This window comes from Rattus norvegicus, chromosome 7, assembly GCF_021556685.1.
Source record: "Rattus norvegicus strain SHRSP/BbbUtx chromosome 7, alternate assembly SHRSP_T2T, whole genome shotgun sequence".
In the NCBI taxonomy this organism is placed as follows: domain Eukaryota; kingdom Metazoa; phylum Chordata; class Mammalia; order Rodentia; family Muridae; genus Rattus; species Rattus norvegicus.
In genome coordinates, this window is record NC_141540.1 from 134,693,079 (window position 1) to 134,709,205 (window position 16,127).

Genomic DNA, 16,127 nt, shown 5'->3' on the forward strand with positions numbered 1-16,127 from the left:
GTTTGCTTGTTTATTTTTTTTACCACATCCATTCCCTAGTTTCAGTCAGTACAGACTCATGCTCCACACAGTACTTATTTAGAATTCATAGCAAAGAAAATGAATGGAGTGCCATGCACAGCTTTCAAACTCGCTAAAATATTTTTATAGAGAAAAATTTAATTCAAGAGGTAATAATTAAATTCCATGACATTTAGATGTGTATTTCACTAAGCAAAAGATGTGAAAACAATGACCCAGTAAGAAACAAAAAGGAGTGTCATCAGGTATTTCCAGTTAAAGAAGGGAGAGACTTTCAGTTTGATTGGACTCTAGAGTTCAGAAAGGTTTTTTCCCCTTTTAAAAGAATGAGTGTGCAGGGCCCAGGTGCCCAGTAGCATGAGCGACAGTGAAGCTTTATGACATTAACTTCCTCCTTCACAAACATGTCTCGGGACATTTATGACCAAGCACAATTTTGGGGTGAAAACATGAGCATGTAATTCAACAAATCAGGAGGTCTTGGTTTTAGTCTGTTGGAAAGCCTTGAAAATGTTCAGCCAACTCAAGGCTCAATGTATCTGTGTCAGCTTTCTACTCACAGAAAATGAATAATGAATGGAAAAAGTTTAATCCATTGAGAAAATAAAATGTATTCGGTTTTCCCGGATAAATCATAACTAACACACTGATTAGACTTCTCGCAGGTCAAGGGAATCCAGGAGGGACTGTCCATGGTGGGAATACCAGCGGCTTATAGAAGGGGATTAAAGCAAAGAAACAGGCTTCCTATGAAATGAAGGCTTACCAAGAGCAGCATGGCTAAGTTTAGCAAAGCTTCACACACCCTTTCTCTGAAATTATCACGAAATAAACCATCTCACTCACTGCTGCTCTGTGAAGCTGAATCTCCCCAGTTAGACTGAAAAATGCTCATAGAGGGGCAAAAGAGTATGGAAACCAAAATGGCACTGACAAACCGTGGCCTTTTGCCCTTAGATCCTCTCATCTGATTTCAGAACAGCTGTGCGAAACAGCTACTGTCTTTTGGTTACGGATTAGGAGATGTATGGTCAAAGGTTTACATGACAACCCAACTGCTGTGTAGGGGGCTTCATTGAACTTGGTGGGCCTGGGGTTCAAGGTCATGACTTACCCTTGATATGTCTCATGCTCTTTCAACTACAGTGTCCTACATCTTTGTCCACTGTAGATGTAGGATTTGGTGTGCTGAAATTTATTGGGTTGGGTTTCAAAATCTGAAGGTATTTGAAAATTCTACAGATTTGTCATTTGTTTTCCTTGATAGTCTTTTCCTTTTGGATTTTAGACACTTGAACAAAAAGCAGAGTTGGCCCCTACACAGTGGTAAGATTTCATTGAGATAGGGAGAACGGAATCCAGGGGATTGAATTTGCTGGGATTTGGTCCTCTACCCTCTGGTGTTCAGCGTGTCCACTCCTGTTTGGAGGCTCACTTCTGGCTATGGCTTTTCTGTCTCGGTAACAGAGGAGACTTTCCCTCCATTGTATGAAAAGGAAGAAAGTGAGAGGACAGGGGCACTTTGTTATCTGCCTTTTTGAACAGACCATTCTCATTCCTGTTGGATGAGGTCTGTAGGGATGGACATGGCTTTATCCCTTCATCATAACCTGTATCTTTGCATGCCTACCCAGTTAATTAAAACCCTCTCAGTTATTTCACTGTATTCACTAAGGTGAGGCAAACCTTCACTCCCACTTGGGCAATAGTTAGTGGCTTCTTTTCTTGACCTAGTTAGTCCCTTCCTTGGAAATGACTCTGAGGCAACATCAGAGAGACTGTTGTTTCTGCAACAGCTGCTAATTTGTTTTTTTTCCCCTAGGGGGAAAATATGCCTCAGACACATTACTTTCACATGCTAAGTTTCTTACATTTGATATAGATATATTTAAGTGCAGGAAACAGTGGTTTGTAGCTTTTTTCTTTCTGATTCCCCAAAGCAATGAAGATATTTGTCACAAGCCATGCTTAGTGACTGATGAAGTCAGTATTGTCAACTTTTGGGTACAAGTCAGTGACTTTAGGTGACTACTAAACCAGGTAGGCTGTTTTCATTCCAGAATGTTCGAAATGTAGCTAACACTTCCTTTTGTCATGTGTTGTGAATTGTTGCCCACTTCTACTAAAGTTGTTGGGCTCTTCTTTGGGGAGGGCCATTAGGAGATTGCAAATTAGAAGCTCAGTCTTTATTTTGTTCATTAGAGATTAAATTATCACATTGTAGCCTCGTAGAGCTCAACTCCTTATCCATTCACTCCTCTACCTGTACTGGCTGGTTTTGTGTGTCAACTTGACACAAACTGGAGTTATCACAGAGAAAGGAATCTCCCTCAAGGAAATGCCTCCATGAGGTCCAGCTGTAAGGCATTTTCTCAATGAGTGATCAAGGATGGGAGGACCCATTGTGGGTGGTGCCATCTATGGACTGATAATCCTGGGTTCTATAAGAAAGCAAGTTGAGCAAGCCAGGGGAAGCAAGCCAGTAAGTAACATCCCTCCATGGCCTCTGCATCAGCTCCTGCTTCCTGACCTGCTTTGAGTTCCAGTCCTGACTTTCTTTGGTAATGGACAGCAAAGTGGAAGTGTAAGCTGAATAAACCCTTTCCTTCCCTGGTCATGAGGTTTTGTGCAGGGATAGAAACCCTGACTAAGACACTATCCATCTATAAAGAAGGACCAGACCCTCTCAGTGCTTTTTTTTTCTTTTTTTCTGATCTGATTATGTGGTTCATTGTCTAATCAAAAATTGAGGACAACTTTTATCAGGTGGGCCAAAGAGAGCCAGAACTAGTCAGAAAATGAAAAGATGAAATATGCCTTGATGATTCCCATGCTTGAGAAGTGAATTTGGACAGGAAAAAGAAGTATTCCATTTAGCCTCGTCTTCTGGTGAAATCCAAGCCAGGTGATGAGTCTGGCTTTGTCCTTCTCAGTGATATCAGGCCATGCCAAGTATTTTGTAAGACAGAATTTACTTAAGCAGCTTTCTAGTTTCTTTTCTGCTGAAAACAAAAACAAAAACAAAACCACCTCTGACCAAAAGCCATTTAGAAGAGGATAGGATTTACTTATCTTAACCATCTAGGTTACAGCCCACTATTAAGAGAAGTTTGGGCAGGAACATGAGCAGGAACTTGAAAGCAGGAATTAGAGAGGAAGGCTAGCTAGCTCCGTCTCAGGCTTATGTTTTTAATCACCCATTTTTATAGAGCCCAGAACCACAGTCTAGGGAATGACTCCACCCATGGTGGACTGGGCCCTCCTACACCAATTAACAAACAAGACAGCCCTCCTTGGGTAAGTTCACAGGTCAGTCTGATCTGGGCATTCTTTCAATTGAAATTTCCTTTTCACTTGACTTTGCATCAAGTTGGTAGTGAATGCTAACTAGAACACCAGGAGCCCACGTAATAGAAATGGAAAATTTGAAGTCTCTAGCTACAGACAAGTGCATTTCCTTGCTTGGTATCACTCCACTGTTGAATTACTTTTCTGTTGTACCTGGCACATATGATTTGAAGCCTTTCCCTTTAATTATACTGATTGAGTGGTCCCTGTTTTAAAACAAGCACAGTAAACTATTCTAGTTCATCAACTATAAGGCTCAACAGGCAGATCTTTACTGAAATATATGATTTAAAAAACCTTGTTGGAGTACTGGTGGGGGGGTATATGGAACTGCTAAGTCCAATCTGACCACATGATTATTTATACAGAAGGAATAAATCGTCAACTCTGCTGAGGAGCTAGGGTGCTTGGGGTGAGGCCTATTGTTTGGAGCACTGAAGTGTGCCACTGGCTACTTAGGTGAGATAGCGGTGGTTATGCTAATGTGCCCATCAAACTTGTCCAACAGCACCAAAGAAATTAGTAAGCTTGGGTGTTGCACTTGCAGTGTGACCACAATATGTCAACAGAGTTAAAAAAAATTAGATTTCATTAAATATCACACTGTGCAGGCTTCCCAACTAGCATGCAAAGCTATCATGTTTTAATGCTGTAGTTTGGCATTTATCCAATGGCCGTTAAGACTAACACAGCAGAATTTGAAGGAAGAGAGGGTGCAGTTCATTGCAATTTTTTTCCTGCCTTTTCCTCAGCTGGGTGAAATGCTTAAGATGTGCACACAAAATTCATGGGTGAAAAATTGTGTTGAATTAAAATAAAAAATTAAGTATACCTGTGCATCCCCTCATTTGAATGTTGATGCATTTTGTTGACTGGTGATGTTGGGAAGAATCTCAGAGCCATTCTTTCAGTTTTCAAAGATGATAATAATTTGGTAGACGCCGTGGAAGCTGAGAGCAGGACACTGGAATTCCCTACGTCCTTGGCTTTTGGCCACGTGTCTCGTTTCCCTAAATTGCTAACCCAAGATGCAAGATGCTGGACCCCTGCAGCCTCAGTAAACAAGACTCAAGTCACACACAGCAGACAGACAGCGCCCAGCTAGGAAGGGAGGAAGGGAAGACTTCTTCAAAACCACAGAGGTTTTCAATGATGGCAGCATTCAGGGCTGAAATCACAGAGACCCAGAGAAGTGGGTGTTCTGAATGTTAATCGAGGATGCAATTACACTCTCTAAAGAAACCTATGAGGTGCAGTTAATTAAGAGACTACCTGGTTAATCGTGGGGTGATTTACTAAAAATTAAAAATAGACTGACAAGTCACACACACACAAAAAAAAACCCTATTTCTCAAATCTCTATTTTGGCTAAACATAAGGCTAAAGCCCATTACTACCTTGATTTAAAAACATAAACAACTTAGTCATATTACAGGATGCTACACAATTACCTCACTTCTTAGGATATTTTATCTCATTATTGACGTAAGCTGTAGATTGTTTCTGAGGTTCGAAAATCCGCACAACGCACAGGTTATGGAGACAAGTGGAAGGGCAGTCCTGCAAACTCCACTTGGATGAAAGGATTTACAGTTTAGAAGGAAACAGAGAATGACCTTCTCCCCTGGATAATGGTAAGAACTTTGGATTTTCATATTTAAATTACTTCAATCTTTACGTGTCTAACAGCAACTCAGTCCTTTCTTTTTCTTTCTTCCTTTCTTTTTAGTTTCCACAAATAACTTACCTGAAGCTCTCTATAATTGTGTGGAAAGACTTTGAAGGGTGCCAGTGTGGCAAGTTAGAGCAAGAGTCAGTCAGAGGGTGGTATGTGGTGAGGACGAGGGTCTTTGATAAGGAGAACTAAACACTTACAGCAGGGAAGACCTTTAATGGCATCACCTTGGTTCAAATAATGAAATTGAGGCCTGATGAGGTCAAGTGGCTGCTACTGTGGTCTGCATGCTCCTCCGCCATGTGAATACTTAGACTGAATGTCCAGTGTGACAGTATTAAGATCTAGAGCCTTTCCCTGTGAGCTTTCAGAGACTGAGCCGCCACCAAAGAGCATACATGGGCTGGTTGGCATATATGTAGCAGAGGACTGCCTTGTCACTCCTCTGTGACCGAGGATGCACCTAGTCCTGTAAGAGACTAGATTCCCCAGGAAGGGGGAATACAAGACAGGGGAGGGGGGGACCTCTTAGAGGTGAAGGGAATGGGCGATGGGGGATGGGTGAAGAACTCTGCAAGGAGGGACTGGGAGGGGGCAACATTTGGGGTGCAAATAAATAAAAAATTAATAAAAAATAAACGGGCAAAACAAAAAGAGATCTGGGTTTATCAGGAAGTGAGTGATGAGGGGCTTAGAGCCCTCATGGCTGGGATTCCTGCATGTAAGGGAGTTGGGGCAAATGGGCTCACTGTCTGTGGTCCATTTACAAAGCAAGGACATAGCTTGAGCAGAGAGTAGCCCTTGCCAGATATTGCATCAGCCTGCACCTTCATCTTGACCTGCATCCCCTAGAGCTGAGGAGAAATTCCTGTTTAACGATCCACTTTCAAGTAGTACGCATAGACCCAAACAGTGACTTCCAAGAAATCCAAATTTAGAATATTAAGTGGACACCAAAAATAGATTAAAATTAGTAGCAGGGATGGTGGTAATCTATGAGAGAAGCACTGACTAAATTCTGTGGGCTTCAAGAGGAAGAAGACACCGTGTGCGGCATTAGTGATGAAAAGATCCCATAAAAAAAGGGGAGGTTCCTATTACACGGGGTTTTGTAGTTATGAGGATTAGAAAAGTATGATATGTGCAGTTTGGGAAAGCAGATATACATCTTTCTCTCTCCCTTCCCCAACCCCTTCCCCCTCTCTCCTTTTTCTTCTTGCCATTAGCTCCTTCCCATGCATCCATCTGTGCCTGAAGGGAAGGCAAAGAAACGATTACTTCCTGTATCTTATCACTGAAAGAAAATTTTGCAGTACAATTGAGATTTAGAAGACAGGCAATGCATGTGCTAGCTAAAAGTTTCTTACACCAATGACCAGCGTGGCATGATATACTAAGGGTACAATTGTGGCATGCATACTTTAGCTGCAACCAACAACCCTCTAATTGGCTTTCAGATACACCAAGAGGTGTATCATACCTGGTACTGGAAACTTAGCCAAGTCCCCAGGGCTCGTAAAGTCACAGATCTTGGAGGAGAATCTACAATCACCACTTTATTACGCTGTACAACCCCCAACCACAGTCTGAATATCTGTTCTTATGTTTATTCACACTAAAGATAATTTTAGTCCTTACCTCTCATCCAGAAAAACGTTTCTTTGCCCCAGGTGGAAACCATAGAAAACTACCTAACCATCAAAATGCAAAGTTGGGAATTCTAGTCTCCATGCAAACACTTACAGAACAATTCCGATACCTAAGGTTCAAGGAGCCTCGTGGAAGAGGAGGTGGGAAGATTGTAAAAGCCAGAGGGGCTCAAGGAGTTTGCTGTGAGATTGTGTCTCAGAGGCGTTCAAAAGCTACACCCAAAAGGACTCGCCAGCATGAATGCCTAAGTCACCGGCATGAAGGGAGGAAAGATAACAGCAATAGAGGTTGATAGAGGAGAGAGCACGGCCTCAACCCTACACAAAGAACCACAGGCAATGTAAGGAACACTGAGAGTGGGTGAAATCATCCTCCAAGGAAGTGCACACCAGTTGTGTTATCTAGTACCAAATGGTGAGCCCTGAAAACATACAAACAATTATACAGACTGAGAAGGTTGTAATTAGAAGTGTGTGTGTATGTGTGTGTGTATGTGTATGTGTGTATGTGAGTGTATGTGTGTATGTGTATGTGTTTGTGTGTGTGTGTATGTGTGTGTATGTATATGTATTTGTGTGTGTTTGTGTGTGTGTATGTTAGGAGAAAACAGGGAGGATCAATGTAATTATATTATAATGCCAAAAATTTTTTAAAATTAAAAATATCTTTCTCACTTTATACATCAGAAAGTAGTAATAGTAACACATCATATAGGTATAAAACATTTTATATCGAATAAGGAAGAAAGGGGCACTCAATGCTTTGTTTCCACCGGAAAAGGAAGAGAGTGAAAGAGACTAGAGAAATATTATTTCTTTTTTCTGTCTTTCTTTCATTCTGTCTGTCTGTCTTTCTTTCTTGTTTCTTTTCTTCTTTCTTTATTTTCTTAGATACAAGAGGGAATCTGACATCTCCCTTCAAGGATCTAAGTTATAGTCAATGTTCAACCAAAGCAACTCATCCAAGAGAGCCGTCATTTAGTAGCCAAGGAATACAGAAACTGCTGAGTGGCCCTGGCACTGTGCAGTCTCACAAAGTGGCATGGCGTCTCCGTAGCTGCCGATAGACGTTTGAGCCTGCGATTGCCAGAAGAAAGTGACCTCATTAGAAAGAAAACAGGGCATTGAAGAAGGTGACTGGGCTGAAATTAGGTGTACAGATGATTTTAGCAGCCATGTCATCAGAAACCCCAGAGAAGACAACAGAAATGTCCCATATCACAGTCAGTGGCACCTTAATGAACCAGAAGGGTACCCTGCTGTGTCCAAGAATGCTACTTAGCTCTGTCATAGTGCATAGGTGCCTTCAAGATAACACTGGGCAGAGAGGGCAGAGAAGGGGAAGAGAGACTAATGAGAGGGTGAAGGGGGAGAGGGGGAGGGAGAGGGAGAGGGAGAGGCAGAGGGAGAGGGAGAGGGAGAGGGAGAGGTAGCGGGAGAAAATGAGAGGGGCTGCATTTTCTTTACAGAACGTGAATGCAGAAAGAGTAAATGACCTCATTTTATATAGTCAGTCAAAAATGGTCACTGTCTCATTATAGGGCCGATGGCTGACTAGGATGGGAAGACAGAGAGAAAGGAAAAACAAGATTTTGATTTGTATAGAATGAGGCGAGGCACGTTATCTTGAAAACTATGAGTTCATTTGGTGCAAAGACAACTGCTATGCGAACGGGAGAGCGGATGGGTTCTGAACTGTGGACTAAGAACAGTGCGCATGCGCGTGTCTCTAACGCTGAGCAGCGGGGGGTTTGAGCATCGGGGGGAGGGATTTGAGCATCGGGAGATGCTTATTTATAGGAACAACGTCGCTGAGGCTGAAGAAAGACTAATGAACATCTTGGTGATGAGTCACGGGTCTTATTCTTTGCTTATAATTGTTAGCTCCAAAAAAGTTGCCCATACGCGAACTGCTGTTGGCTTTTTTGTAAGTGACCAAGCGGTGCGACAACTCTTATCATGGTTCATGATGGGAAATCAGTAAAGGCAAGGGATAATTATCACTATTTATATTTTAGAAACCGTGTCTTCCATCCTCATCGGTTTCTTCCGTGTCAAAGAGAAGCAGTTGAGGAGAGGTAGGAGGACGGTGGTGCGTTAAGTATTGTCTCTCCTCTTTCTTCCCTCTCTCCTTGCTCGGTCCCCAACAATACCACTGCTTGCCATCACTGATGGAAGACCAGTCTTCTGGGAACTCTGTTTCTTCGCTGGAGGAGATTAAAACGCCCAGGAGCACAAGAGTGATAACGGTCTACGCGACTGCAACTCATTTCCTCTGTTGACATTTTTATCCTGTTTGGATTTGACGGGCGTCTTTCTCATCCAGCAGGCTGGGAGGACTCAAGGGTTTAGAAAACAAAGGGAAAAGTCAGAACAAGAAAAGCAGAGAATATTTTAAACTGTGGGTGTTTATGTGTCATTTATTCATTTGTCTGTCTGTTTCTGAGACAGGCTTTTAGTAGGTAGCCCAGGGTAGCCTTGAACTCGCGACAATCTACCCGACTCAGCTTCTGGCATGTGCCATTGTGGTTGGCTACATTTTGTTTTTAATCACTTGATACAGTAATGCACAGAAATCAGTAAAATTACCCAGAAAGACCTTTCCCTGAGTGCCTACGGAGCTACCATGATATTTACTGTTTCTTTTTCTTCTAATGATAACTCTTCAGGCTAGCATACAAACTCATAGATTCATCATGGCATTCCTCCTCGTATGCATTGCTATACTTTGTCCTCGTGTTTGTATTTCTTTTTTAAGGAAGGCGAGCTTATCTCCTAGTTACAATATACTCTTCCTCTCCCCCTCCTCCCCTTCCTATTCTTTTTCACCTTCCCCTCCCTCCGAGATGAAAGACTTCAAAACAGAATATTGAAATGGCCATAACGTGTTCCACGGGACAGAATTTGAGTGAGATAAAACGTCTGCTTTAAATGCAAGAAAAGTGTCTCCCGTTTTCAGTGCTCCAGGCTGTAAACAGAAGGGAATACGTTGCCTGGCCGTCCCCAGCCAGCCTCTCTTCAGGCCTTAAACAGAAGGTAACTCATTGCCTTGGCATCCCCAGCCAGTCTCTCTGCTTGCGCGTCACTGCTTTCTGTCCTTGCATTGAATAATTAATGTGATATCAATCTCTAGCCCTTCCTCCTTCCTGCCCTCCACTCTCGCTCTTCATCACTCCTCATTTCTTCTCCCTCCGTACTGCCTCTGCCAGCAACCCTCCGTGAACAAACCTATCGTGTACCGGGCAATTGAACACCATTAACGGCCATCACATCTTGGAAAATGTACAGACACATGAACGTACCATGAAAAAAAAAATCAACCTTTGTTGAGCAGGTTAATTCCCACACAGTCCTTGCCCCCTCCCACCGACCAAGCTTTCACTTCTTCCGGCCCGCGAAGGCTCTGCCTGCTCAGGCCACAGATCCCGTGACCCAGGGAAGAGCATTGTTCCTCCTTCCGCTTAGTTGACTAGGCGGCGGCCAATCTTTCTATTCCTGGAACAATCTTCCCGCTTGTCTTCTGAGACAGCAGCTCTCCGTTTCTTCCTCCTCCACTTCCCAGACTCCTTTGTGGGCTCTTTTTCTTCACCTAACCCAAGAACCAGAGTCCCCTGAGGCTTGTTTCTAAAAATCCTTCCTCTTTTCATCTTCTGCTTCCGAGTGCTGCAATTATGACCTGTATGCCCATGGTTCAAATGAGGCTGAGTTGAAAGACTCACGTCTGGCTTACTTGACATCCTCCTCTGAAGTTCACCCAAACACCCCCAATACAACGCGGCCGAACCTAATTTACGGTTTCTTTGTAATCTCCTCTGGTGCCTGCTCCGACAGAAAACCATGCCCATCTTCATATATGTAAGCCACAAATCTAGATGTCATTCTTGGCCCGCCTGATCCTGTCCACTGTCCTCTTTGTCATGATGGTTGTAGTCAAAGCTGTCATCATCTCCTGCGTAGAAGGATGCAGCTCCCACTAAGAGAGCTCCCAGACCTTCCTTTTCTGCTCCTTTCCCATGACAACCTGGGTAAACCATTAAAAACGTGAGTGTTACCATCAGTCTGTGCCGAGCCCTTGGTGATGACCAGCCTCTCGCTCGCCTAGAGTCTGCGCATGCTCCTCTCTTCTTCCTTGTAGACGCTCTTCTCTCCGCTTGCTGCTGAACTGACTTCTCCTCAGCTGTCAAACTTCCACAGTATCATAACTATCTGGAGGAGACCTCCTGCCTCTGCTGACGGCGCCGTGTGTGCTCCTAAATCCTGCCTGATTCCTGAAGAATCCACGATTCCACATGATTTCTTTGGCCCCCTGTCTTTTTCTCTCTAGACTGCCCGGCATATGACCGAGCTCTTCCAGAGCGCTTCTGTTCTGCCTGCTAGCACCGTGCGGAATGTGTGGCGTTAAACTGGTGCCTAACATTGTTGAAGCAAAAGAGAGGCTCTCTCCTGTTTCTATTTGTGACTTACGCAAGAGAACGCACGCTGTGATTACACTACAAAGTCTTTATATACAAATCTGTAAAATATGAGCATGTTAAGACACATACTGATACCCTTACCTCACGAAGCAAGCCATAGAACCTAGGTAGCTTCCATCCTAAAATTGTCTCTGAGACCCAAGGAACTGACTAGAACACGCACTCTGCGTCTCTTTCAAGGACTGCTCTGTGGATGAAAGGGCTTTGATAGGTGATGGGGCACCGGCATGAGGCACCGCGGGAAAACAGTGGTATTCCCTATACAGTGGCCAGAAGAGCAATCTCCACAGAGACCCAGTGGCAAGCTCAGGAAAGGAACTTGCCGGTGCTGGCAGTGGAAGGAGGCTGAGTTGTTGCCGCTAGCGGAAAAGAACAGGTGGCCATTTAAAAAGCCCTTCACAATGAGGCCTTCGCCCAAGCTGAAATGAAACTGTCCGAACTCCAGTTTTGTGGGTCGGATTTCCAGACTGCAAGTCAGAATCCGCAGGTGTTTCCTTTCAGATTTTTGCCTTCAGGAAGAAACTTAAAGTAAATAGAAATTATGGCCATTTCACTGCACCAGAATAACATGTATGCATTCTTAGATTGTTGCATTTTTAGTTAAAGCTGTCTGAGATACGAACACGAACAAAAGCTGTTCTATAACAGAACTCTCCTTCCTGCATTCCTGACTTATTTTAATAGCTGTATGTAATATGCATTTAAGATTCAGGGCTCTAATTTTTGTAACAGAGATCCAGTGATGGACTCTAGTATTTCAGAGATATCTGCTGTAGCTAGACTTGAAATTCAGTCTGTTTCTTTTTTTTTCCTGTAAGGGATCTGTTTTGTTCTGTTTGTTTTGTTTTACTTGTGCAATGAGGAAATGAGGTATATTAATTAATTATTTTAATCCCAATAAAATAATAATGAGCTGGAACCACATGATGCCTGCCCCAACTGTCAGTTACTTAAACAGACTATACATGGGATGCTTTTTTGCAAGCTGTAAATGAATAGGCTTAAGTTTTGCTCATGGAATTAGATTATTTAAAAATTACACTACTCAAGAGGACACTGGAGTAAGATACAGAATCCCATTTTAGATTTTCCCTTCTTTATGCACATTACTATGATTTTTGGAGATTTAAGACAGTTGCTGACACGCAGAGACATCTATGCCACAGTATTTTCAGTTTTTCTCTTCTGAGTTAATGGTCTTCATGAGCCCAGGTTTGCTGTCAAACCTCCCAAGATTTTGTTGAATGCGTAAAGTGGAAACGTTTAGTTTCTTTGGTTTATTTATGGTTATTTGACATAACGTTTAGTTATGTCAAATGGTGCTTTGTGGGGAGCACACAGGTGAGAGGGTGTCGTGATATCCCGAACACATGGAAGGACCTGTGATGGAGGAGTGTAAATGTGACCCCACGGACAGTGGGAGACAAGCACAGAGGACTGGCTGGGTTTGCTTCGAATGTTGGCACTGAGAGAAACTCGCCCAAGAACTGCTCATGAGGGTCCTGCAACAGTCTGCTGCTTCTGTGGCCTCACCTCAGGCCAGTTGGCAAGCTTTGTGGTTCCTTCAGGATTGGACAGAAGCTCTGGTTCCTGCCTGGTGTCGGCCAAAAGGACTGACTGTAGCTGCCGGTTCGAGTGTGTCATCTGCCCACCTAGAGGACAGATCTGCAGCTGCTAAGCCGTATTTGGTGTTTGCTGTGGGACTGAACTGCTGCCCAAGAAGATTGAGCTCACCCCCACATTGTTCATTGTGCTGAACAGTCCACATCCACCACGTCCTAGTGACTTTCCCCTTCCACTACCACAGCTGGGTGGTGGACTAAAGCAGAGGTTGAACCCTTATTAAAAATTGGCTACAAACATTTAATGCCTACAACTGCCTATGACGTATTGCTGTCTTGTGGATGCTCATGAGAGGAGAGAATTTGAGGGTAAAATGCTACACACTTCAAACACAAGACTTAAAGGAATTCAGCTGGATCTGACCTGGGAGGATCCTTCCAGAAGAATAGCTCTCATAGTATGGGAAGGTCTCGTGCACGTTGCCAAGGTAAAAAAGCAATCAGTACACTCACCATTTACAAACCACAAAGAGGACCAGCATAGCAAGCTATTCCAAAGGCACAGAGTGGCACGTGTATTTTGGAAGCAGCCAAGAGCTATCTAATTGGACTTAAGGCCTGCTCAATAGCAGTGAATTTATGCCTAGTCCTGTAAATCTCACCAACCATCTGTACTTGGTGAGGTCATACACTGGAGAGGACAGCCTACCACCACCATTTTCCTGCATCGATATGGTTTCTGACAGTATTCTACAGACTTATAAACAAGTGTTGTGCTCACCCTCCGTCAAAGACACTTCTTGTAGAGGACGAAGACTATTATAGAAATCACAACTGGTCAAAATGCATAGAGTTGGTTGTGAACAACAATGGACGTCCTAGCAAAGGCTCATGGAACAATGCGGAAGAGAGGGCAGAAAGGTAAGAGCGAGATGCCCAGGATGTCTGTGGAAAGACAGTGCTTCCTGTCTGTGAGAGGAAAGCTGCACCAGTGGAATGTCAACAATATAGTTGCCTAAATAAGATCTGAACAATAACACCCACAGGCGTGCGGATGTGCACAAAGGAAGTATAAGACCCACTCGTAGTTAAGGAGCTCCAGGCAATTAATGACTGCTGACAGAGGCGGTCAGTCTTTCCCAGGGATGAGCTCCAGATAGGTTCTCTAATCATAAGTGGTCAACCCTAAGTACCCATACATACAAGCAATACTAAATGGGCTCAGCAGGCCTTTATAAATTTATACACAAATATATACACACATCATACATATACATATACATATACATATACATATACATATACATATACATATACATATACATATACATATACATATACATATACATATACATATACATATACATATACATATACATATACATATACATATACATATACATATACATATACATATACATATACATATACATATACATATACATATACATATACATATACATATACATATACATATACATATACATATACATATACATATACATATATACACACGTATTTATATAAATACAGATGTATTTTATATATTTATACATTATAATTATATGTTCATTAAATATCTTATATATTATGTATACTATATTGTATATAATATAATACATGAATGTTTATATAGTTATATATTTATAAATATATATTTATTTATATAAATACATATGTGTGTGTATGGATATGTATTTAACAATACTAATTGATCAATATGAAATCATGAATTGGATAGGGAATGGAAGATGTGGGAGGAATTGACAGGGTGAAAGAATAGAGTTCTCATATGAAATTCTCAAAAAAAATAGCATAAAAAAAGAAGTGAGGCAGAGTGGGAGGGCCTTGGGTTATTGGAGGCATTTGGGTGGAAGGGATTGGGGAACCTCCATCTATCTGAGTTCTTGTTCTGAGACATGAACTCATCTGCCCACGTCTACTTCTGTCGTTACTAATCTGCCTGAAGGTGATAGCCTAGGGGGCCTCACCATGCTGTGTGCACCTTCAGCCTCCGTTATCTGTCTCTTCTTCACTCAATGATAATCTAACCAGTCCAAGTTCTCTCCCGTCATTCCTTAGATGGCCCTCCAGCCGAGTTTCTCCACAGTCCCCCCTAGTTGATTCTGGATGGCACTTCTCAGGCTTCCTATTACTTAGTACTCCACAGGTCTGACCTGCTGCTTCTGGAGCCGAGACCCTTCATTTCCTCTCCACCTTCTGGGTCGTAGGATCTCAGTACAAGGGGCCAACTCGGCCCTTCAATGCTGACAACTGTTGGGATTCTGGTCAGCACTGAGCATGGTCTACTTCATACACATCTATTTCGCAGCGCTCTGTAAATCTGACCAGTAAGTAGTATTGGGGTTTTCTCTAGGTCCCTGGTCTCTCTGCTCATAGGTTCTTGGCCACCCACGCAGTGTTGGGTGTGTATTCCATTCTGTGGAGTGGGCCTCAAATCCAATCAGACATTACCAGGAAGCATATTTGATTCTCTTTCATCGTTATGTTCCCATCTGTTCCGTTTTTCTCACAGACAAGACTATCGGTTGGCCGGCCTGCCCACCTACATCCTACCATCCCTCCTTCATGCCCCTATCTCTCACTCCCTGCGATTATTTTTGTGAAATTTAAATTTCCTCATAGGACGCTCGTGTTGAAACGCAATGGCTTCCTAAACCCTGCAGGATAAGGGTCCGCATGCCTATCCTTTGTACCGAGCCGAATTGAAAAGCACCCTCTCATCCTCAGACACATAGTGTGTCCTATGGATGGGGATGTTTCCGTGGTCCACCTCTCCAGCCCCAGCTGCTCTCCTACCCCGAAGCGCCACCAGCATACTGCCTTGTACTTCCCTTTTGTGTTCTTATAAGCAAACACACACCCCCTGCACTGTATAAAATTAAACCATCTAAATAAAACTTCACATCTCAAAACAAACAAACTTCACATCTAAAGTCTAGAACATATCATTGAAACCCAGCAAGATTTAGTTCAAAATGATGCCCCCTGATAACCATTTCTTCTCACCACTCTTGCAGAGCTCGACGGTCCGTCTTCAGCTTGTTCTCGGCTGTCACTGAGACCAGGGGTGCCAGCCTTTTCTCTCCTCTCACACTGAACGTGCATAGTGCCCTCAGATGCCTCCCCGCTCGTTCACAGTTTAATCCACCCACTTGTGAGCTCCGACTGAACTCTCGCTCACCTTCCTTGCTTCAGAGCTGCCTTTGAAGGGGAGGGGACGCATGTCATGGTTCTGACTCTGGACCAGCTGTTCCCAATTTTTCCATTCCTACATGGCTCCTTGTTCAGAGCTGGGCTGCTTCTCAAAGGGAGAGCTGTGTTGGGGAGAAGTGGGCTCCTGCACCCCGTCCTCGCAGTCTGGACTTCTTTCCAA

At 43.2% G+C, this 16,127-nt stretch overlaps 1 long non-coding RNA gene across 3 annotated transcripts in view; it reads right to left on the minus strand.

Annotated features, from left to right (window-relative positions):
- Positions 1-16,127, minus strand: part of LOC120093714 (uncharacterized) — a 112,885-nt gene that overhangs the window by 36,719 nt on the left and 60,039 nt on the right. For 2 of the 3 annotated variants that reach the window (XR_015624962.1, XR_015624961.1), the window contains exons 6-7: positions 4,202-4,537; positions 22-3,023 (exon numbers count right to left, since the gene is read on the minus strand). The exons of the other annotated variant lie outside the window; for it this stretch is intronic. This is a non-coding gene — a long non-coding RNA (uncharacterized LOC120093714). Of the gene's footprint in view, positions 1-21; positions 3,024-4,201; positions 4,538-16,127 lie in introns of those variants that run through there. 3 annotated transcript variants of the gene reach the window in all.